Raw genomic sequence first — 24,320 nt, forward strand, 5'->3', positions numbered from 1 at the left:
TAGAGAATTGGACAGAAAAGGAATGAGAGTTTGCTGCTAGATGGGTGCTATGCGCCCGTCGTAGAGATGGAGGAATGCACACAGACAGTTCAGAGGCGCAGTGACCATTGAAGTAGCGATAGAAAAGAGATAAAGATGCAACAGTGCGGCGAAGAGACAGAGGTTGAAGGGAGTCAGTAAGAGGAGGAGAGTTAATGAGATGAAAAGCCTTAGACTCCACCCTATTGAGAAGATATATATGGTGAGCCTCCCCATACATGAGAGTTGTACTCCACGCAGGGGCGGATAAACCCCTGTATAGAGTCAACAGTTGTGCAGGGGTAAAGAAGGAACGGATTCGGTTTAGCACACCCAATCTCTTGGAAGCAGATTTTACAAGAGATGTGATAGGATCTTTCCAAGATAAGTCCCGAGTAAATGAAACCCCAAGCATGTTCAAGGAAGACGCAGGATTAAGCTGAATATTATTAAACATTAGTGGGTATACCTGTGGAAGATTTTGATGAGTTGATAGGTGCAAAAACTGAGTCTTTGATGCATTAAAAACAACCAGATTATTTTTACTCCAGTCAGAGATGCAAGCCAAGTCAGATATAAGGTATGCCATAGCCTCATCCCTTGTTTGTTGAAGTAACTGCTGAGATGGACTTTGCGGGAATCAAATGGAAAGGTGAAGGGTGGAGTCATCGGCGTATGAGTGGATAGGGTTACATGTACAGCTTAGAAGGTCATTGATGAATAAAGGGAAAAGAGTTGGTGATAGGACAGAACCTTGAGGAACACCACGGTTTATAGATCAAGGAGAGGAACGATGGCCGTCTACAACAGCGGCTATAGAACGACCAGAAAGGAAGCTAGAGATGAAGGCACAGATAGAAGGATAGAAACAGTAAGAGGGCAGTTTGGAAAATAAAGATTTATGCCAGACTCGATCGAAAGCCTTTGAGATGTCAAGTGCAATGGCAAAGCTTTTGCCAAAGTCCCGAAAGGAGGATGACCAGGAGTCTGTTATAGCAATTGGACGATAGTTAGAGGGTTGGGAATGGTCACCATTCTTTGGGACCGGCTGAATAAGAGCAAACTTCCCGCAAGAAGGAAATGTACAAGTTGATAGACAAAGGCGAAAAAGTTTGCCTAGGCAGGGTGTAAGCACAGAAGCACAGTTCTTGAGAACAACAGGAGGGACTCCATCAGGCCCATATGCCTTATTAGTATTGAGGCCTGTGATGGCAGAAAATACATTAGCTGAAGAAATTTTAATGTCACCATGAAGAAGTCAGAGGGGGGAAGTGATGGAGGAACAGCACCGGAATCATCTAAAGTGGAAATGGAGGAGAAAGTCTGAGCTAAGAGATCTGCTTTACCAGTAGAAAGAATAGCTACAGAGCAATCAGAGTAGAAAAGGGGAGGGAAGGATGATGAGGTAAAGTTGATAGAAAGGTTTTTGGCAAGGTGCCAGAAGGAGTGGGAAGAATTCGAGTTAGAGAGTTGACAGCATTTGATACTGATAAAATTATTTTTAGCAGAGCGAAGGACAGACTTAGCACGAATCCGGGCAGAAACGTATAAAAGATGTGATTCAGGGGTGGGTTGGCTCCGGTACCTTTTATAGGCCCTCTCCTTGTTGTGGACAGCATTAGAACAAGCGTGATTAAACCAAGGATTTCGTGCATTAGTCAAAGGATATGAGAAAGGAATGTATGCTTCCATGCCCGAGAGAATAATCTCCGTAATGCAGAAGGCACACCCAGATAGCTCCAAGCCATGGAAGCAATAATCATTCCAGGGAAAATCAAAGAAGTACTGCCTGAGGGCCTCCCAATCCACTGCTCCAAAGTGCCACAGACAACGTTTCCTTGGAGGGTCGCAGGCCGTACTGGAGCGATAGTACAGTTTACGGTGATAAGGTTGTGATCGGGGGAACACAACGGAGAGAAAAGATTAACAGTGTAAGCAGAAGGATTAGTTGTAAGGAAGTGGTCAAGTATGTTGTAACTTTCTCCAAGGCGGTCAGGGATATGGGTAGGGTGCTGTACAAGCTGCTGTACGTCATTAAGGATAGAAAAGGTATAGGCTTGTTCACCAGGTGGATCCGTGAAAGGAGAGGAGAGCCAAAGGTGATGGTGAACATTGAAATCTCCTAGAATAGAGATTTCAGACAAAGGAGAAATGGATAGAATGTGTTCCATCGTAGAAGTAAGATAGTCAAAGAATTTTTTATAGTCAGTAGAATTAGGAGATAAGTAAACAGCACAGATATATTTAGTCAGAGAATGACAGGAAAGCCGAAGCCAGAGTGTAGAGAATTCAGAAGAATCAAGTTCAGGAACAATAGAGCAAGATAAGTTGTTGCGTATGTATACACAACAGCCACCTTTGGTTTTGAAGTGAGTGTAGAGAAAGTAGGAGGATACAAAAAAGGGTCTGCTGTCAGTTGCCTCAGACAGCTGAGTCTCAGTTAGAAAAAGAAGGTGAGGTTTAGAGAAGAAGAGGTTGTGCTCAACAGAGCGAAAGTTAGAGGAAAGGCCACGAATGTTGTAGAAATGAAGAAGAAGAAGAGAGCCAGACAGTGCTTCCATGCATCTTGAGTCGTCACCGGGAGAGGGGCAGAAGGTGGGGGCATTTATGGTACCACCCCCCGGGGGACTCCGAGGCTACGTTATTCGACGCCATTTTTTTTTTTTAAGGTTATGTGGTGTGTACTGTGCATGTAGTTTGGTGATGATAGTTAGAGAAGCTTGTATTGAAGAGCATGCTGGCCTACTCTCTGTGTTACTGAGACTCTGAAAAAGTTCAGCAAAAGGGGATGGTCGATGACGTAGTCCCGAGGGCTGATGAAACGGGAGCTCCAGCTCTCCCTGTCATCAGCTTTCCATCCACCTTCGGAGTACTGCCCTGCTTGACTGGTGCTACAGTCTACTCCTCATATTTGCTTTCACTGATAATTTTTTAATGATGTACAGTATAGTAGTGATTGTTTTGGTGGTCTCTTTGAATTAGATGTCCAACTCAATCATTCTTTTTACTGATACTTCTTTACCGTTCTCAGTGTACAAATCTAAGTTTGGTTCCTCTATGAATATTACCTTTCTTCTTGTTCTAAAAATTCTTTCTGATTCGTCTAGTGTTGTTAGACTGACTGGTAAGCCAGAATAAAAAAATAATGAAACTTTTCATCGTCACAGAAAGCGGAAACCATAATGCTTTAATTTACGTAAATATTTCCTATCTTTACTTTAGGTTTGTTGGATTGTCGTATGTATGGTCATCTTTTGTGCTGGTATAATTTTTCCTCGATATGTAGGTGGATATCAAGTTCTCAATTTTTTACAGTCTGAGGTCCACTGACCGACAATTTTTTGTTCCCTGCAGTAGGGTTTCAACCTTTTCGCTTTGTCTCTGTCCTCTTTATTTTTGATGTAATATTCAGATCTTGTGTGCCCTGGATTTGCACAGTTGTAACATAGCCTCTCTCTCGAGTTTGACCTACGAGGTGATTTAGCACATTTTGGTCTTTCTGGAGAATAATGTCTCCATGGGTTACGCCTGAATTTCTGAGCCTGCCTGTTACTTGGTGTGCGTGAGTTCTAGAGTTCTGCTGACAGTTTGTTTGTCTGTACTCTGGAGACAGATTCATTGTTTTGTACTTGTATTAGATATATCTATCCCTGCAACAGTCTCTGTTCATTTCATCTCTGTTTAATTGCATTGTGATATCTCAGTCACGCCTGATTTATTACACTGCAACTCTACATCATATATATAATTTAATAAGTACATTCCTGGATTATAATGTATTGTTTTAGCTGTTTTCATCACTTTTTCAGGTAATTTACATAAAGCACCTATACATCCAATGATGTCAACGACATGCATTGGTGGCATACTACCTTCAGCTTCAGCTCAGTCTGAGTTTTCCATGTTAGCTAACAAAGTACTCTTAACAGTAGACACATCTTCAGATATCTCACCCAAATCTGAGTTGGAGTGTGTTTTTTTTATTATGCAAAGAAGAGGGAACCAAAGGCCAGGAGGCCTGCAATTTGTTGTCTAAAAAAAAACAACAACAAAATAACAAAAAGCCAAATTCAAGATTCGTTCAAATCGAGATGCCTGGACACACTGCGTTTGAAAGACTGGAGATCATAAGCAGTAGGAAATACAGACAGAGGGAGACAGTTCCAGTATTGACCTGTTGCATACATGAAGGACTGGTTTACTCGTGCATTAGAGAGTTGGACAGAAAAGGAATGAGAGTTTGTTGCTAGACGGGTGTTACACGCCTGCCATAGTGGCAGAGGGATGCAAGCAGACAGTTCAGAGGGGCAGTGACCATTGAAGCAGCAATAGAAAAGAGATAAAGATGCAATAGTGCGACGAAGAGACAGATGTTGGAGGGAGCCAGTAAGAGGAAGAGAGTAAATGAGACAAAAAAACAAAAACAAAAACTTTTACTCCATTCTTGTTGTGAAGAGCTGTATGTGGGGAGCCTCCCCACACATGTGAGTTGTACTCTACACACGGGCGAATAAAACCCATGTGTAGAGTCAACTGTGCAGGGGTAAAGAAAGCATGGAGTTTGCAATGCACACCTAATCTCTTGGAAGCAGACTTTACAACATGGGGAATATGTTCTTCCCAAGATAAATCCCGAGAGAATGAAACCACAAATATGTTTAAAGATGATGCAGGATTGAGCTGGATATTGTTAAAAAAGAAGGTACTCCCCTAGAAGATTTTGTCGGGTTGATAAATGAAAGAGCTGAGTTTCTGACGTATTAACCCACGCCACGCTAATTCATATCAACCCGATTACTTTCCCTGGGTCATGTTTTCGGACTTTTTAGTTTAATATTAAGTTGATTTTCTTGTCATCAGATCAAGTGTTTTTGAGCTCGCGCTCTTCATCACCCTCGTCTTCTTGTAATTTACGCCTCTCAGGTGGGTGCGAGGGCAGCGATAATTCACCAGCATGGCTGGAGGTAGACTGGAATGAATCCGCCATTGTTGGGCTATAAACGATAACTGAATTACTAAATATGCGGTAACTGGCAACTGCGGTGTGGCAGGGATTGCCAACAGCTCTGATAGTGTAGAGGGAGATGCAACAATCCTATGGAACCAATGACGATTCCTCGTGCTTGAAATTATTGCACGGAGATGCGTCGCCTTATATGAAGTGATCAGCACAGTAATGGGGGCCTGCATATTGCCTATGAGGCGATGAATGCGGCATGGGTTAAAAACAAGATTTTTTTTGCCGCAATCAGAGATATTAGCCAAGTCAGACATTAGGTGTGCCATAGCCTCATCCCTTGAATGTTGGAGTAACTGCTGAGATGGATGCTGTGGGAAGCAAATGGAAAGGGGAAGGGTGGAAACATCAGCTGTGAGTGGATTGGGTTAGATGTACAGCTTAGAAGGTCATTAATGCATATAAGGAAGAGAGTTAGCAATAGGACAGAGCCCTGAGGAACACGGCTATTGATAGCTCTAGGAGAAGAATGGTGGCCGTCAACAACAGCAGCTATAGAACGACCAGGAAGGAAGCTGCAGCTGAAAACACAGACAGAAGGACAGAAAGTGAAAGAGGGTAGTTTGGAAATTAAAGATTTATGCCAGACTCGATCGAAAGCCTTTGAAATGTCAAGTGCAATGGCAAAGCTTTCGCCAAAGTCCCGAAAGGAAGATGACCAGGAGTCTGAAAGATAGGTGAGAAGATCGCCAGTGAAGCCTCTTTGGCGGAACCCGTACTGATGTTGTGATACGAAACGTGATTTTTTAATTAATTAATTTATTTATTTTTTAAATAGGCTGGAAAACTTTTGAAACACAGGCCGTGAAAGCAATTCAGCGATAGTTAGAGGGCTGGGAATGGTCACTTTTTTTTGGGTCCGGCTGAATGAGGGCAAACTTCCAGCAAAAAGGAAAGGTGCAAGTTGATAGACATAGGCAAAAGAGTTTATCTAGGCAGGGTGTAAGCACAGAAGCACAGTTCTTGAGGACAACAAGGGGGATCCCATCAGGCCCATATGCCTTGTTAGTTTTGAGGCCAGTGATGTTACAGAATACATCAACTGAAGATAATTTGATGTCAACCACGAGGACGTCAGAAGGGGGAAATGATGGAGGAACAGCACTGGAATCATCAAAGGTGAACTTGGAGGAGAAAGTCTAAACGAAAAGTTCTGCTTTATAAATAGAAAAAATAGCTACAGAGCCACCAGAGTGAAAAATAAGAGGGAAGGATGATGAGGTAAAGTTGTTAGAAAGGTTTTTGGCAAGGTGCTAGAAGTAGTGGGAAGAATTCTAGTTCAAGAGTTCAGAGCATTAAGTGCGAATGAAATTTTTAGCAGAGCACAATTCCGAGCAGAAATATTATATAGTTGAGATTCAGGAGAGCACCTTTTGTAGGCCTTCTTGTTGTGGATAGCAGTAGAACAAGTGTGATTAAATCATGGATTTTTTTGCATTAGTCAAAGGATATGAGAAAAGCATGTATGCTCTCTTGCCCCAGAGAATAACCTCCACAATGCGCAAGGCACACTCAAATTGCTCTCGGCCATGGAATCATTAATCATTCAAAGGAATATTAAAGATGTACTGCCTGAGGGTCTCTCAATCAGTAGCTCCACAGTACCACAACTGATGCTTCTTTGGAGGGTCTACAGACCTTACTGGAGTGATACGACAGGTTAGGGTGATAGGTTGTGATCAGAGGACCCCAAGAGATAGGAAAGATTAACAGCAAGGGCAAAAGGATTAGTTGTAAGGAAAATGTCAAGTATGTTGGCACTTTCTTCAAGGCGGTCAGGGATATGGATAGGCTGCTGTACAAGCTGCTCTGGGTCATTAAGAATAGAAAAGATGTAGGCTTGTTCACCATGTGTATCAGTGGAAGGAGAGGAGAGCCAAAAGTGGTGGTGAACATTGAAATCTCCTAGAATGGACATTTCGGAGAAAGAAGAAATGGATAGGATGTTTTTCATCTTAGAATTAAGATAGTCATAGAATTTTTCGTAGTCAGCAGAAATCTGGGGCAAGTAAACAGCACAGAAATATTTAGTCAGAGAATGACAGGAAAGCCGAGGCCAGAGAGTAGGGAATTCAGTTGATTCAAGTTCAGGAACATGAGAGCAAGAAATGTTGTTGCATATATATACACAACAACCACCTTTGGCTTTGAAATGAGTATAGAGAGAGTAGGAGGATACAGAAAAGGGTTTTCTATAAGTCGCCTGAGACAGCTGAGTCTCAGTTAGGAAGAGAAGGTGAGGTTTAGAGGAGAAGAGGTTCTGATCAACAGAAAGTTAGACGAAGGCCGCGAATGTTGCAGAAATGGAGAAGAAACGAGTCAGACAGTGGTTTCAGGCATCTCGCTAGGTTGTCACCTGTAGAGGGGCGGATGGTGGGGGCATGTATTGTCCCTCCCCCTTGGGGACTCTGAGGCAAGATTAGTTGATATTATGGTTTGGGGGGATAATTTTGCATAGGAAGTGAGGCGTGTAATGTGCATGTACTTTGGTGTACATAGTTGGAGGACTTTGTATTTGAGAGCATGCTGGAACTCTCTGTGTAAATGAAACACTGAAAATGTTCAGCAAAGGGGGATGGTCAGAAGCTAGTCCTGAAGGCAGATGAAATGGGAACTCCAGGTCTCCGTGTCATCAGCTATCCATCCACCTTGGGAGTACTGCCTTGCTCGACTGGTGCTACGGTAGGTCTACAGTTTTACGTAATTCTGGGGCTATATCAACTAAATTCCTGCCTCCAGAGAATTTTCTGAGGAACTCTGTCTTAAACTCATCATGTGTTTGAGCTTTCAAAAACTTGCCTGATTTAAGCAATTTGCCAGCTGGGTAACATTCCAGATTTATTCTGGCTGAAAAACAGCTATTTTTTTTCCTTCTCATATGTAATGTTTCTTTTAATGAAATGCTGTTGACATTCATCTAGCACTGTCTGGATATCTAATCTGTTATTATCAGTACTTGAAAATTTTGTGAGGTTTTTGTCATCGTTATAAACATAAACTGGTGCCCAATTAGCGCAGAAATTTTGTGGAGGAGGTAATGCATTGGTACTTGCTTCATTTCTTTTGCTCTTTGGTGGTCCATTTATTTTTACCTGAATTCCCTTGTCATTGTAATATGAAGCTAAATCATATATGTTTCCTGATCAGTGCACTCTTTTAATTGTCTGGTGCTATTCCATTGTCTTAAGTATGTAAGATAGTTCTAAAATCCTCACTGTTTATGTCTGACCACTCTGACCAATCATCATCATTATTTACTTCACAGTAAATTTCATCTGTTTGTTGTTGTTTATTTTGTTTTTCTGGTGGGTTTTGGTTCTCTGCTTGTTCTTGTTGTCTCTAATTGTGTTGGGTTATTTGTGTCTTTCTTCTCGTATTCTGCTACCTGTGTAGGGTTATTAATCAGTGCTAATGGCGTGTTTTCTAGCACTAAGTTTGGTGTTTTTTTAACATAGTATTACTCACTAAACTGCATTATACATTACTCTATATTGTCCATTAATTTAAAATGATAAAACACGTACTATATATCAGTGTACAGTAAAGTGAATATTGTGTGTCATTGAGTTATGAAATTAATATATGTATGTTAGAGATGTTTATAAATGATGAACTGCTAATAATTAAATGCAACGTTGAAAGAACAAATATTCAACTCACTAATAGTAACTGTGGTAGAAATGTTGCTAGGCATTGCTGGTAGAGGATGATGGTAGTGGTAGTGGATGGTGGTGGTCAGGAATGTCAACACAGCTCAGACATCATGCGCTGGGTCATCACTGCATTCCTGCTGGGTCCTGCTGGGTCTGGTTAAGGTGGTTGTGGTTGTGGAGTCAGAGATCAGGTGGTTGTGCCACCGCATCAAAACATTCACTGCTGGGTCAACAGCTGTCACATCCTACTCATTCCTCTGTCTTGCATCCTTACTTCACTCTTTCACTTCACTTCTTTTTTCTCTCTCGATTTTTTCTTACTTCATTTTCTTGTGGTTTACTTTCTTGTGGTTAACTTCTAAAGCTTGTCACTTGTTGTAGTCGATTGTAGAGACGTAAATTCTTGAGTCGTTTTGTAGTTAAGTAGTTAGTTGATCATTGATAGCTGATCGTTGATAGTTGACAGTTGGTCATTGATATTTGTTGTAGATAATTGTAGTTGATCACAGAATTGTAGTCTTCTAAAGTGTACAGTTGTGTCATAGAAACTTGTAATAATTGTCTTCTTCATTGCTGCCTCTTTCTTTTTCACCGCTTCGTTACCGCTTCTCTCCTATCTTCTTTTACCACTGCCATCAGTGTTAATAGGAGAGATATTGAGGTATGTAGGTAGCCAGGTAGACAGGTGAAAACCAGTGTCGATATTGTGGATGATGTGGACAATCGTTGCTACCAATGTCATGAGTTCTGAGTTTTAGCTTGTTCTGAGTTTTATCTTGAAGTAGGTCTTTTCTCTGTCTCACTTGTCCCTCTGTCTATCTTGTATCGTAGGTGAAGGTGAGTTATAGACACTCTCAGGTAACGGGGTTTATTGAGACACAGTTATATCATGGTGTGATGGACAGAGTGACGGACCCACGTATTGTCAGCGTGGCGGTAAACCTCCTACACTATCCTATCTCTTCAATTCCCTTCTTTCTTCTCTGGTCCTTCTGGCTCTCTGACTGCTATATCTGATTTCTAGGAATGTATACTCCCCGGTGGGTCGGTGTGTTAGGTCTAGTACTTTTCCATCCACGTGAGTTAACCGGCTGTCGTCGGTTTCGTGTTTCCTACACAATGGGATTTTAGATCTTCTGGTAAATATTATGTATTAGCGATCTGGCCAGAGGACTTTTACACTTCTACCTAAACACTAGACAGTACATATTGTGCTATGTTATATAATAATGCATATAATTACTACGTGCCTATAACTATTATATATTGTGTTATGGCATATTAATGCCTATAACCTGAATACCACTGCTCTTGCCCTTTCATCCAGTACGCCATAGAGAGATGGTATGGGTTCAAAACATTGGGTTATAGAGGGAAAGACAGCCGTAAGTTGTTTGTGAAGGACGAGGAAGGAATTAAAAAGTGCTGGCAAAAGATCAGTCTATATATTTAACTATAGCCAGACACCTTCATCCCGTAAAAGGTGATCGCAAACAAATCGCCTCCATTTCGCCCTGTCACCTCCAATTTCGCTGCCCTCCCGTCAAATTACTCCCCCTCTCTCATATACCTCTCTACTCCATCCCTCCATCTCATCCTCGGTCTCCCCTTCCCTCGCCACCCCCCCCCCTTTCATCTCACTCACATACACTCTTCTAATTTATCTTTTGCCCTCCATCCTCTCCACCTGGCAAACCCACCTCAGTGTATTTCTCATAACACTTTTTAACACATCCACATCCACACCACAATGTTCCTTCAAATCTTCATTTGTCAGACTGTCACTCCATGTAACTCCACATGCCCCTTTCAGATACCTCATTTCCGCTGCTTTCACTCTTGACTTTTATCCTTCCAACAAGCTCCAAGCTTCGCTTCCATATGTTAGAGTGAGGGGCACAATTCTGTCATGCACCGACTCTTTGACTTCCATGTTCACTGCCCAATTTCTTATCACTGATTTAAGTGAACCAGCAATCTTTCTTCCCTTCAGTACTCTTTCAAGCACTTCATCCTCCAGACTCCCATCCTGACTCATCACAATACTCAAGTATTTAAATGCCCTCACATTTTCCATTTTTCACTATCTAGACGCACTGTGGATTTAGTGACTTTCATTTCTCTCGAACACCATAACGTTACTCTTCCATACATTCATCTTTAGGTTCCGTTTCTTACATACTCTCCCAAACTTTGTCATTAAGCCTTGCAATTCCTCTTCGTCTTCACTTAACAACACAGTATCATCTGCAAATAACAGAACAAGAAGTTTCCAAACGCTGCCCTCGCTTATTAGGGCCGCACCAACATCCACTGCCCTACCTTTTATTACTTTCATAATTCCATCCATGTACAAATTGAAGTATCATGGAGACACGACACATCCCTGTTTCAATCCAACATTCACAATGAAATATCAACTCAGTTCACCATCCTCACGTATTGCAGCCCTAGTGCCTTAATACATACGCTTCACGGCATTCTCCAGCGTCCCATTAACTCCAAATATTCTTAAGATTTTCCATATTCCTTGCCTATCCACTCTGTCATATGCTTTCTCCATATCCATGAAGGCAACATGTAACTTCTTTTCCTTGCTCTATAAACTTTTCCACCAAACACCATAGGATGAATATCTGAACTATACAACCTCTTCCCTTTCTAAAACCTCCCTGTTCTTCTGCAACTAATTCCTCTGTTGTTTCCCTAACTCTCTCAGTACGTATTCTACCATATACTTCTCGTAATTCTCCGATAGCAAATTTTATTTCCTCTTCTTCCATAGGAAGTATCAGTTCTGACTGATTCTTCATTCAGTGACGGTGCACTTTCTTCAACTGTGACTGCATGTAATGTAGAATAACAATTAAATTAGTTTTCCTTGAAGAAATATACCTAACATGTCAAAAGAGACATGACAGAAAATTCTTCAGTGATGATGTCTGAGGGATATATGAAAGAAATCTGAAGTCCTTGGTTAGGGATTTTTATGTTTCTGTATTAAGTGGATAAGCATTATGAAGTACTGTATATACCATATATATATATATATATATATATATATATATATATATATATATATATATATATATATATACACACACACTGATACCCAGTGATGTAAACACATAAGATACACTGAGAGGTAATAGTAAGAGTTTTATGCCAGTTCGTAATGGAGATAATACTTATTCAGATCTTATGTTATGCGCTAATGGTACAAATAATATATCACCGGATTATATGAGGCTGCAACTGTACATTGTATGCAGAAGAATGATTTACGAAATACCTTGTCATATATATATATATATATATATATATATATATATATATATATATATATATATGTGTGTGTGTGTGCGTGTGTGTGTGTGTGTATACAGTAATCTTTCCAACATCCAATGTGATACGGCTAAAGGCATGTCCGGGAAGTGGGGTCGTCAGGCTACTGGGATCCTGCCTCCTGGACTTGTACTTATGGACCTTAACCCAGCCTAACTCAGAGAACCACCTATATAACTCCTTACCGGACCCTATTCACACAAATAAGGAACAGAAAGCATGAAATAAATGAAAAGGAACCAGAGAATGATGAATTAGAAGTGAGTATGGAAAATATTTAGCAGTGTACAGGGTACTTACAACAAGCACGTGGCCATTACAAATATTAACTTGCCTCCTCTAATGCTCTGGCAGTGGTGAAAATGCTCTTGAAGCATGTACAGTAATCCACTTTTGTGCTGCACTTAACCCTTAGCACTGTGAATTATAATTGTTCAGCATTTCAAGTTCTGTTCTTATTTCCGTCATGAGAGTTGCATCCACCAGTATGCAATTTGCATTTAGTCTTTTGCACTCTGAATTCTAATTTCTTAACACTGCACAATACTGTAAATTCCCATGTGCTCTAGTGGCAAGGTATTGCAGTTTATTCACTGCTTATTCACAAAAAACGAGCACGTGCAGGATCCATCGCGATGATCGTCTAGTCAGGATGGTAGTTACGCGGTAACTGGGGAGGGAAGGAAGCAGGGGCCGCGCATAAACAGCTGCTCGGCGCCATGCGCCAGTTCAATGTCCGGTTGAAAAAAAAGATGGATTTTTTGTAAAAAAGTTAGATTTTTTAAAGTAAAAAGACTGGTTAGACCTGATAAGAGGAGGCAATATGATGAAAAGGCAACAGATACAGAAATTAAATTAATTAAAAATGACGGTCAGAGCACAAGAGCAGCATATCAGGTCATAAAGGAGTTAACTGGGACTGAAAAGAAAAGGAAGGAAATACCTGTACGAGATAGAAATGGTAATTTGATGACTAAAGATTTGGATATAAAAGGAAGGTGGCAAGAGCACTTTGAATCTGTTCTAAATAGACCAATCCCAGCTGAAGAGGACATTTTGCCAGCCGAGAGAGATTTGCAGATAGAAAGGGGGGATATAACCTTGGAAGAGGTAGCAAAATCTATAAAGAAATAAATAACTTTTTAGGCCCCAGGAGAGGATGTTATATTTCCTGAAATGCTTGAGGTGGAAAATGACGAATTGATGAATGAGCTTTTGAAACTTTTTAATGTGGCTTGGGATAATGGTGGAATTCCAGAAGAGTGGAAAAATTGTGTGATTATAAAAATACCAAAAAAGGGAGATTTAAGTGAGTTTGGCAATTGGAGGGGGAAAGCTTTGACACCTGTAGTTGTAAAAGTCTTTTCCAAAATCTTGTTGAACAGAATAGAGCTAGTAATTGACAAATTTTTAAGAGAAGAACAAGCGGGATTTAGAAAGGGTCGAGGTTATAATGATCAGATATTTATTGTAAGGCATCTAATGCAACAAGCAATGAGATGAAAATGCCACTTAGTATGTGTTTTGTGGATTTTGAAAAGGCGTTTGATAGTATTTCACGTACTTCATGATAAGAAATTATGTTTCACAAGCACCTAACACCAAGGAAGTGAATGAAATGGTGAAGTTAGCGAAATGGAAACTAGAACAGGCGAAGTCAACTATGCTCGTCATGATCCAAGATCTCCCATCTTATGGAACGGAGGTCCTGAGCGACAGGAACAACATCACACGTACTCGCCAAAAGCGCGGTTTGTTCGACCTGGGCGGCGCAGTTCTTGGGAACATCTTTGGATTGGCTACAGAGGATGACCTTAAAGAAATAAACAACAAATTTAATAAGATAGCTCAGGTACTAACATACCAAGATAAATTCATCACAGGACAAAACTCAGCAATGAAGACAATTGTGAAAAATCTGAAACAAGCAGAAAACGTAGCTCTCGAGAGTGTAGATAAAATAAATGAATTAGAGGGAAACGTTACTCTTTTCCAGCACTTCTCCATCATCACAGAATATATTGACACGATTCTACTACAATTAGAGAACACTAGAATCGTTTCAGGGCACTTATGCAAGGAACTTCGAATGCTGGTGATGGCAAGATCACAAATGACTTACTCCCAGTTCATGAGCTACGTCAGATAGTTAGTCAGGGCATACATAAACATAAATTGAAGCCGTTGTTCCGCAGTAGGAAATTTATGCAATATTACCCGTATTTAGAAGCAACACTAACACCAACATCAGTGGTAGTTCATGTACTATTCATCACTGAAGACCTGTTCACAGTATACCAAATACACCCCTTCTCCTTTAAAAATAACAACACTTTGGTCATCATCAACATCAACACAGACACCGAACTCATCATGGTCTCCAAGAGACGGGACACTGTCACTTTCGCAAGTGAGTCAACGATTGAACGAAAGTGCCGCACATCCTTACATGCTGTTCATCTTTGTCCTGCGTACATTTTCACGTTTCAGCCTACTGATACGGTCCCTTGTGAAATGGCTATCATCAGCAATAACAATATTCATCATCATTGCAACTTCACTTTTGCTCCAGATAAACTTGTACACCATCAACGCATTGGACACTCACAGTTTTTTTATTTCCCTCATAACACATCAGTTTACATAGTCTGTCCAGATATACCACCATCTCATACATCAGCATCAGGATTATACATAGCACCAGACTACTGTGCGGTATTTACACCAGCCATGCTACTTTATCCACCATCAATCACTACGCCATTCTCAATCATACACACAAACATTTCCACCCACTGCCTGATATGAACTTAAACATGAGCACAAGTATTAAGCTGACTTCACCTAAGTTTGAAACTATGCAGCTGATCAATGAAACAATGAAGCCCTGGGAAGATTTGAGTTTGAGTATATTCAACCCATATTATGTGTATAGCCCAGCACCTACTGTCTTTATAATCGTCTGCATTGTAGTTGCAGTACTGCTGTTCGCAATGCACAGAATGCATGCAAGAATTGCTAATTTGGAGTCATTATTTAGTGGGGGGAGAGTTAACATCACAGTTAACCACCCTGAATGAAGTGTATATATTTTGTATATAGTATTAATTATATATATAAAAAAAAAATACAAAGAAGAATGACCCACATATGGCAGACCAGTACCATTATCTTTAAATGAAATATTAATAACTCTTACCATAATCTTGATTTTAAACTATTTTTTATTCTTGCATACATGCATTTCACTATAATAACCCAAGTACATACTGTATTACAGTTAAATAATTTACTTTAATGCATTTATTCAAATATGTATACAACTTGTTTAAAATGTAATATGACTGAATAATCACTATTTACTATGAATAATATATGTATACAATATTCATACAATTATGTTACTTTTACAATATTATATATTTCACTTAATTAGCTTATAAGTTCATTATAATGTGTATATAGTATGTATTAATATGTTAGGACTATTAACTGTCGATGGTACGCCATTTTCGCGCGGCTGAGCAGATGTCAGGACTACATATAATTACAAATCATAATAGATAGATAGATAAATAGATACTGTAGATAGACAGCCCTCTGCGAGCCTGGGAAAAGGAAATGAGTTTGCAAGTTACACTGAGGAAAGCTGACGACAGTGGCCAGTAAGGAGATGATGCAGTTAGTTGTCAGCAAACCACTCGGGAACAAAGCCCTGGTGACCACACGCACATATACACACATACTTACACACAGGCTTCTTAAACTTTCCATCCACGAGGAACACACGTGATACGTCTCCTGTTTCACCAGAATTTAGGAAAGAGAGCTCAGAAGGAGACAGGCCTTAGAAGAGACAGGTCACAGGGAGAAGGGCTTGGCAATTTGAGAGAGAGAGACAGAGAGAGAGACAGAGATATAGCTAGCGGGACTGGACTCTATATTCCACTCTGTGTGAGAGACTTGTTAATATTTTCAAGACAAATAAAAATAGTCCCATACTATTCTTTACCTCTCCTGTCACTACATGACAAATGGGAAGCTACTCCAAGATATAAAAACCGCTCGTCCACAAGTCTCACAATATATATATACATAACTCAATCACAAAGGAACCACACAGTCTTTTATGACATTTAGTCTTTATGACATTTGGTGGCAGTGGTGGGATTCGAACCCACGCCTCATTATAATGTATATATAATATGTATTAATATTTTAGGACTATTAACTGTCGATGGTGCTCCATTTTCACGCGGCCGAGCAGATGTCAGGACTACATATTATAATTACAAACCATAATAGATAGATAGATAAATAGATAGATAGACAGCCCTCTGGGAGCCTGGGAAAAGGAAATGAGTTTGCAAGTTACACTGCTGACAGCTAACTGCATCATCTCCTTACTGGCCGCTGTCGTCAGCTTTCCTCAGTGTAACTTGCAAACTCATTTCCTTTTCCCAGGCTCGCAGAGGGCTGTCTATCTATCTATTTATCTATCTATCTATTATGATTTGTAATTATAATATGTAGTCCTGACATCTGTTCGGCTGCGCGAAAATGGCGTACCATCGACAGTTAATAGTCATAACATATTAATACATACTATATACACATTATAATGAACTTATAAGCTAATTAAGTGAAAAACATAATATTGTAAAAGTAACATAATTGTATGAATATTGTATACATATAATATTCATTGTAAATAGTGATTATTTAGTAATATTACATTTTAAACAAGTAGTATGCATTTTGTGAGATGTGTATGTATAACAGACATACGCATATAATTGTGCAATGGTAATACTGCTAGGTTATACATTACATATTTGAGTTATCACTTTAGTAATGTCTAATATTTCACCTAACTTGTATGATGATACTGGTAATACAGAATTGTGCTATAATTGTATGACTTAAAATATTGTACTAACATTGTGGTACTACATAATTGTAACATTTTATGAATTGTTACAAAATATTGTGTTAATGCATAATTGTGTTGGCCTTATAATTATAGTTACATTTTGTTAATGCAACTATTAATTGGCAAAGTGTAACATAATGCAATCGTTTGTCATTACATAATTGTTACATATCGTTTGTAGTTACATTATTGTAGCTAAAGTTACATAAAAGTTACATCTTGTTGATGCAACTGTCACAGAAATGGTACATATTGTTTGTAGTATTGTTTGTAGTTACATAATTGTAGTTAAAGTTACATAAAAGTTACATCTTGTTAATGCAACTGTCACATAAATTGGTACATATTGTTTGAAGTTACATAATTGTAGCAAGTGTAGCATAATGTAATCGTTTGTCGTTACATAATTATAATATGGAGTTACATAATTGTAATAATTGCAGTTCTAACATATGCTGCGGTCGATGATAATGATGATGTGTCATGCCAGTTGCTTGTGGAGACAATAATTTGCTTTTTTGTTTGTAGTTTATGTGGTATTTTGGCATATGTAGTAACACTTACACTTATTTTCATTTGTTTGTTATGTGATCTTACTCTATTTCTCTTTTTTCTGTTTTACTTTTCTTTTTCTTTTTTTTTTTTGGTATGTATTGATTTTCTATAGTTTATTTTTCTTTGCTTGTGTACGCTTTTTCCATGTTGTTCATGGTTGCATAATTACTGGCTAATTTCCTTGGGATACTTTTTAAAAGTTTAGTTTATATTGCACAGGTATTACTGAAAATGATATTATATAGTCCCATATTTTGTTATTTTATATAAAAAATATATATACATATATACAGTATTAACTATATACACTGATTTGTTGTTCACTTGTACCTATCGTGAGTAATATGTGTGTCAGCACTGTGTGGAAATCATTCTCTTCACGATTGTGTTGAAGATGTTCACTCTTGCTAACGTCATTTGTGTTGGCCATTTTTTTTTTTCTAGTTTACCTTGTAACTTAATTTATATGTGTCCACTAGGTAGCTTTAATTAATAAATGTTTAATACAGGTCTTTTAATTGCTCACTGAGTAACTGTGATGGTATATTTCCTTTATTACTTTGTAGATGTAATAATGTATAGTTGTATGTATGAAACACGTATTTTATGTAGGTATAAATGGTAACACTCGTTGGTAGTAAATAAATGTTATATGTATTGTTGGTGATTATTTAGTGTTTGAGTCATGCAGATAACTGAAGTAAGTATGTGTATTTAAGCTGTAACTATACAACTCGTTTATTATGTTTGTGCAGAAGCTTATTGTCTATCACTGTGTATTGTATAAATGACGTAACTATGTAACTCACTAATTTTTACCGTGGTGAGAATGGTGTGAGTGGTGTTGCATGTGGTGATAGCGTTGTTCTTCACGTGTTGATTGGCGTGTTGTCGTCTCAGCACATGGTGACGTCGGCTTCCCACACTGGTAGCTGTGGTGAATACTGAGTAGCGATGCTTAAGCTGGGTGAAGAAAGGTAAGTAAGTCGCGTTATAAATGCGGCTCTGGTGTTTTGCTGCGTGTCTTGACCTCTGCATCAGGCGTAGGCGGGAGTGAGTGGTGGGGGCTTGTGTGCTTGTTGCTTCGGTGTTTCCTCTTCTTTACTTGCTTTGTTTTATATTCTTCTTGTTGCTGCTTAAAGTTACGTGAAGATTATAGAGTTGTTTTGTAGACTTGTAGACTATTTGCATTGTAGGCTGCATTTTGTAGGGATTCACAGTAGAACTGAAGCTATTCTTGTAGAGTCTCGCCTGCTTTTGTAGAAATTTGCTTTTAATTCGGAGACGATGTCCGTAGATTCGCTGGTTCGTCGTAGAAGTTGCGAGATCGTATCAATATTTTGTTAAACTACTTGTAAGGCGTTGTGTGATCTATTCACCTCTGCATCAGCATGATGATCGGGGAGACGGAGGGGGCTGGTTGGAGAGAATACTGTCAGGAGCTGTTTGTGTTGTTGGTTGTGAGAGGTATTCTTTTTGTTTTCAGTCTTGATATTTTGTAGGAATTCAATGTTGATTCGTAGACGAGGTTCATATACGTTCACTGCTACCAAATGTCATAAATGACCTTGTGTCATAAAAGACTGTGTGGTTCCTTTGTGGTTGAGTTATATATATATATATTTTAGACTTGTGTACGAGCGGTTTTATATCTCGGAGTAGCTTCCCATTTGTCATGTAGTGACAGGAGAGGTAAAGAATAGTATGGGACTATTTTTATTTGTCTTGGAAATATTAACAAGTCTCTCACACAGAGCGTAAGTATAGAGTCCCGTCCCGCTAGCTATCTCTCTGTCTCGCTCTCTCTCAAGTAGCCAAGCCCTTCTCCCTGTGACCTGTCTCTTCTAAGGCCTGTCTCCTTCTGAGCTCTCTTTCCTAAATTCTGGTGAAACAGGAGACGTATCACGTGTGTTCCTCGTGGATGGAAAGTTTAAGAAGCCTGTGTGTGAGTATGTGTGTATATGTGTGTGTATGGTTACTTGGTCTTTGTTCACGAGAGGACTGCTGACAGCTAACTGCATCATCTCCTTACTGGCCGCTGTCGTCAGCTTTCCTCAGTGTAACTTGCAAACTCATTTCCTTTTCCCAGGCTCGCAGAGGGCTGTCTATCTATCTATTTATCTATCTATCTATGATGATTTGTAGTTATAATATGTAGTCCTGACATGAGATTCTATGGTATACCCGAAAAGTTTGTAAATATTATTTGAAGCCTGCATGAAGATACTTTTTGTAAGGTAATGGTGAGTGGTTCTTTGAGTGATCCATTTGAAGTTAGGTCAGGAGTGATTCAAGGAGGAGTTCTTTCGCCATTGCTGTTTGTTTTGGTTATGGATTATGTTATGCGAAAGGTTGTAAGGAGAACATGTGCAGGAATTAACTGGAAAGAAAGTAAGAAGCTGATGGATTTGGACTATGCTGATGATATTGTACTGATTTGCGGAAGTATTTACGAGATGCAGAAGGTGCTTGATTGTCTGGTGGAGAAAGGAGAAAAAGTGGGATTGGTAATAAATTGTGGAAAGACTGAAATTATTAATATGGACGTGGAGAACCAAATCGATTGTGTAATTGGGAATAATGTGGTGAAGAATGTAGAAAACTTTAAATATCTGGGAACGATTGTATCATCTAATGGATCATTAAACAATGAAATTGAGGAGAGGATTAGACAGGCTTGGTGAGCTGTTGGAATGTTGCAATCTGTTTGGAATAATAATATGCTTTCGGTACATACTAAAGTGAGAATTTACAAGTCCATGGTTAGACCAATTTTAATTTACGGGCATGAGTCATGGCACAGTGTAATTGCAACATATCAGAAAGTATTAGGATTTGAGAATAAAATACTGAGAAGGATTCTTGGGGTAAAGTGGCAAGACAGATTTACAAATGAAAGAGTAAGGGATATTACGAGAGTGGAACCAGTTAATAAATATGTGAGAATGTCTCGCTGGAAGTGGCTTGGGCACATATACAGAAAAGAAGGTAGTTTAATAACAGGATGTGCGAGAGTGGACTGCTAGAGGAAGAAGAGGTAGAGGTAGGCCGAGGGAAACCTGGTTGAGGACAATGAAAAAAGAAGCAGGAGAGGAGTGTTGGTGGGACCTGAAGGAGATGGCAAGAGACAAATATTGGTGGAGAGAGTTCATCGAGGCCCTATGCATCCCGTGGGGTGCCACACGAAATGATTGATTGATTTTTTTTTTTTTTTGGCCATTTTTGGGCTCCGAAGGCCCGAGCCCAAAATGACCAGACATCGGGGGCTCTGGTTATTGGGTGTCAGGATACTGAAGAGATTTTATATATATATATATATGGATAGATAAACAGATAGACAGATTGAGAGACAGATATACAGACAGACAGATACAAACATATCTCTACATACATATATACATGCTGTATATATATACTCACATATATACAAACGTACATAAACACACACACACACACACACACACACACACACACACACACACAAATAATATGCCTAACTGAGACAAAATTAACACCAAGGATATCCAATGACATACTAAACTTAGAGGAATACAATATATGGAGAAGAGACAGAAATTTAAAAAAAAGGAGGAGGAATTATAATATTAACTAAGAAAAATCTAAAAGTCAAGGAAATAAACCTAGATATACCATCACAAGTAGAACTGATTGCAGTAGAGATCGACACATCTGAAGGTAAAGTAATTGTAGCCAATTTGTATATGCCACTCAGATCAAACACATGGGAAAGAGACGAATATGAAGACCTGGCAGAGAGTACAATTCAGAGTATAAGATCCTTGCTACATAAAATGGAAGAGAAATCGGAAAGAATTATACTAACTGGGGACTTCAATACAAATATAAATTGGAATACTCTAGATATAAATAGCCAAGAAAGCTGTTGGGACCAAAAGCTCCTGGATCTCGTACAAGAGTTTTTCTTAACGCAACATGTGAGGGAAACCACTAGAAAAAGAGGACTTGATGTACCTTCAGTGCTACATCTAATATTTACAAGGCAAGAAAATGACATTGACAGTTTAATATATCACCCTCCACTTGGCAAAAGCGATCATGCAGTACTAAATTATAACTTCAGGATAGCATATGACGTAGTAAACGGCAATGACAGTTACAAAAAGAGCCTAAACTATAAAAAGGGAAATTATCAGGACCTAAAGAAGTATTTCTTAGAAGTTGATTGGGAAAATGAGCTTAGATGACAAGATTTAAATGCTGTATATAAAAAATTTTGTGAATTTTATGAAATAGGAGTCCATAAGTACATCCCACAGCACAAAGAAGCAGATAAGAAAATACAGAAATGGTTCAATACAGAATGTAAAAAATCAAAAGAAAGAAGAGATTTGTTGTGGAATAGATACAGAAGACACAATAGTGAAAGGGCGTATAATAATTACAAACAGGCAAGAAACGACTATACAAGAATAAGGAGGGAAGCCCAAAAACAGTTTGAGGAGGATATAATAAATAAAAGTAGTTATCAACCAAAGCTGTTTTACAGCTATATCAGAAGCAAAACGAAAGTAAAAGATATAATACAATCCATTACGGACGAGGGAATCACTTATACACAAGAGAAAGATATTTGTGAAGCACTAAATAAGAATTTCCAATTAGTTTTTACAGAAGAAAAAAATTTTGAGAGGGACTATGTGGAACACGCATGTCCACACATACTACCAGATATACAAATAGCAGAAAAAGTAATACAGGAGGAGTTAAGTAGATTAGACAGAGGAAAAGCAAGTGGTCCTGATGAAATTTCATGTTGGGTGTTACGAGAATATGCAAAGGAGTTAAGTAAACCATTATTTTTAATTTTCAAGAAATCCTTGAGTCAAGGGAAACTACCTGATATTTGGAAAAAATCAAATATAGTCCCCTTATTCAAGAAAGGAAATAGACAAAATCCTCTCAACTACCGACCAGTATCACTGACCAGTGTTGTAAGCAAGGTATTAGAAAAACTTATAAGAAAAACTTGGGTAAATCATCCAGAAGAACACAGTTTGGTTTCAGAAAAGGAAAATCATGTGTTACTAATCTGTTGAGCTACTATGACAGTAACAAACACAATACAGGAAAGGGAAGGATGGGTGGACAGTATCTATTTAGATTTCAAGAAAGCTTTTGACACAGTACCACACTAAAGACTTTTATGGAAGCTGTACCATCAAGGAGGAATTCGAGGCAAACTGTTTTGTTGGATGCAAGACTTTCTCATAAAAAGAGAAATGAGGACAGTACTAAGAGGAAACTACTCATCATGGAAAGAAGTGACTAGTGGAGTACCACAGGGTTCGGTGCTGGCACCAATCATGTTTTTAGTGTACATAAATGATATAAACAGTAACACTGGAAATGAGAGCTATCTGAATATGTTTGCAGATGATGCAAAAATACAAAGGAGAATTACTAGCACAGACTCTTGTAGGGAGCTACAAGAAGAATTAAATAAACTTCATGAGTGGAGTAGTAAATGGCAAATGGAATTCAGTGTGGACAAGTGTCATGTAATCAAGTTTGGCAAAAGTGGAAAAAGACCTGATTGGGATTATAAGTTAGGAAATAAAACCCTATACACATCAGAAAGAGAGAAAGACCTAGGTGTGATTATCAATAACAGACTATCTCCGGCTGACCACATCAGCGAGAAGGTACGGAACATGTATACACTGCTTGCAAATATGAGAATAGCATTCACATACATAAATGAAGACATGCTAAGAAGAATAATAACATCATTCATTAGACCAACCCTGGAATATGCATCAATAGTCTGGAGTCCTCATCTCAAAAAGCATATAGACAAGATTGAAAAAGTTTAAAGGGCCGCTACAAGATGGATACCAAGCTTAAGGGACCTAAGCTACGAAGAAAGACTAAATAAACTGAATCTACCAACACTACAGGAGAGAAGGAAAAGAGGTGACATGATAATGCTATATAAGTGCATATCAGGAAAGGAGAGAATAGACATAAATGATTACTTAACATATGGAGAAGCATCAGCAAGAGGACACTGCAAAAAACTGCATAAGAAGAGAGGTGATAAAGACGTAAGGAAATTCAGTTTCCCAAACAGAGCAATTGATCAATGGAATGCATTACCGAATGAAATAGTGTGTGCCAAAACAATTCACAAATTTAAGGATATGTTCGATAAATATGGTCTAAGACACGGAACAGTACGAGCTTGACTCATTCCTGTAAAGATACAATTAGGTAAGAACAATTAGGTAAGAACACACACACATAGACACACGCCAACCCTGGAATATGCATCAGTAGTCTGGAGTCCTCATCTCAAAAAACACATAGACAAGATTGAAAAAGTTCAAAGGGCCGCTACAAGATGGATACCAAGCTTAAGGGATGTAAGCTACGAAGAAAAACTAAATAAACTGAATCTACCAACACTACATGAGAGAAGGAAAAGAGGTGACATAATTATGCTATATAAATGCATATCAGGGAAGGAGAAAATAGACATAATTGATTACTTAACATATGGGGAAGCATCAGGAAGAGGACACTGCAAAAAACTGCATAAGAAGAGAGGTGATAAAGAAGTGAGGAAATTCAGTTTCCCAAACAGAGCATTGATCAGTGGAATGCACTACCGAATGAAATAGTGTGTGCCAAAACAATTCACAAATTTAAGGATATGTACGATAAATATGGTTTAAGACACGGGACAGTACAAGCTTGACTCATTCATGTTAAGATAAAATTAGGTAAGAACAATTAGGTAAGGTAAGAACACACACAC

At 38.8% G+C, this 24,320-nt stretch overlaps 1 protein-coding gene across 1 annotated transcript in view; it reads right to left on the bottom strand.

Annotated features, from left to right (window-relative positions):
* Positions 1–24,320, bottom strand: part of LOC145399290 (glutamate receptor-like) — a 155,087-nt gene that overhangs the window by 123,973 nt on the left and 6,794 nt on the right. The window lies entirely within an intron of this gene.

The sequence above is a fragment of the Coenobita brevimanus genome, chromosome 48 (genome assembly GCF_032717465.1).
Source record: "Coenobita brevimanus isolate Jiangsu-jjx chromosome 48, ASM3271746v2, whole genome shotgun sequence".
Taxonomy (NCBI): Eukaryota; Metazoa; Arthropoda; class Malacostraca; order Decapoda; family Coenobitidae; genus Coenobita; species Coenobita brevimanus.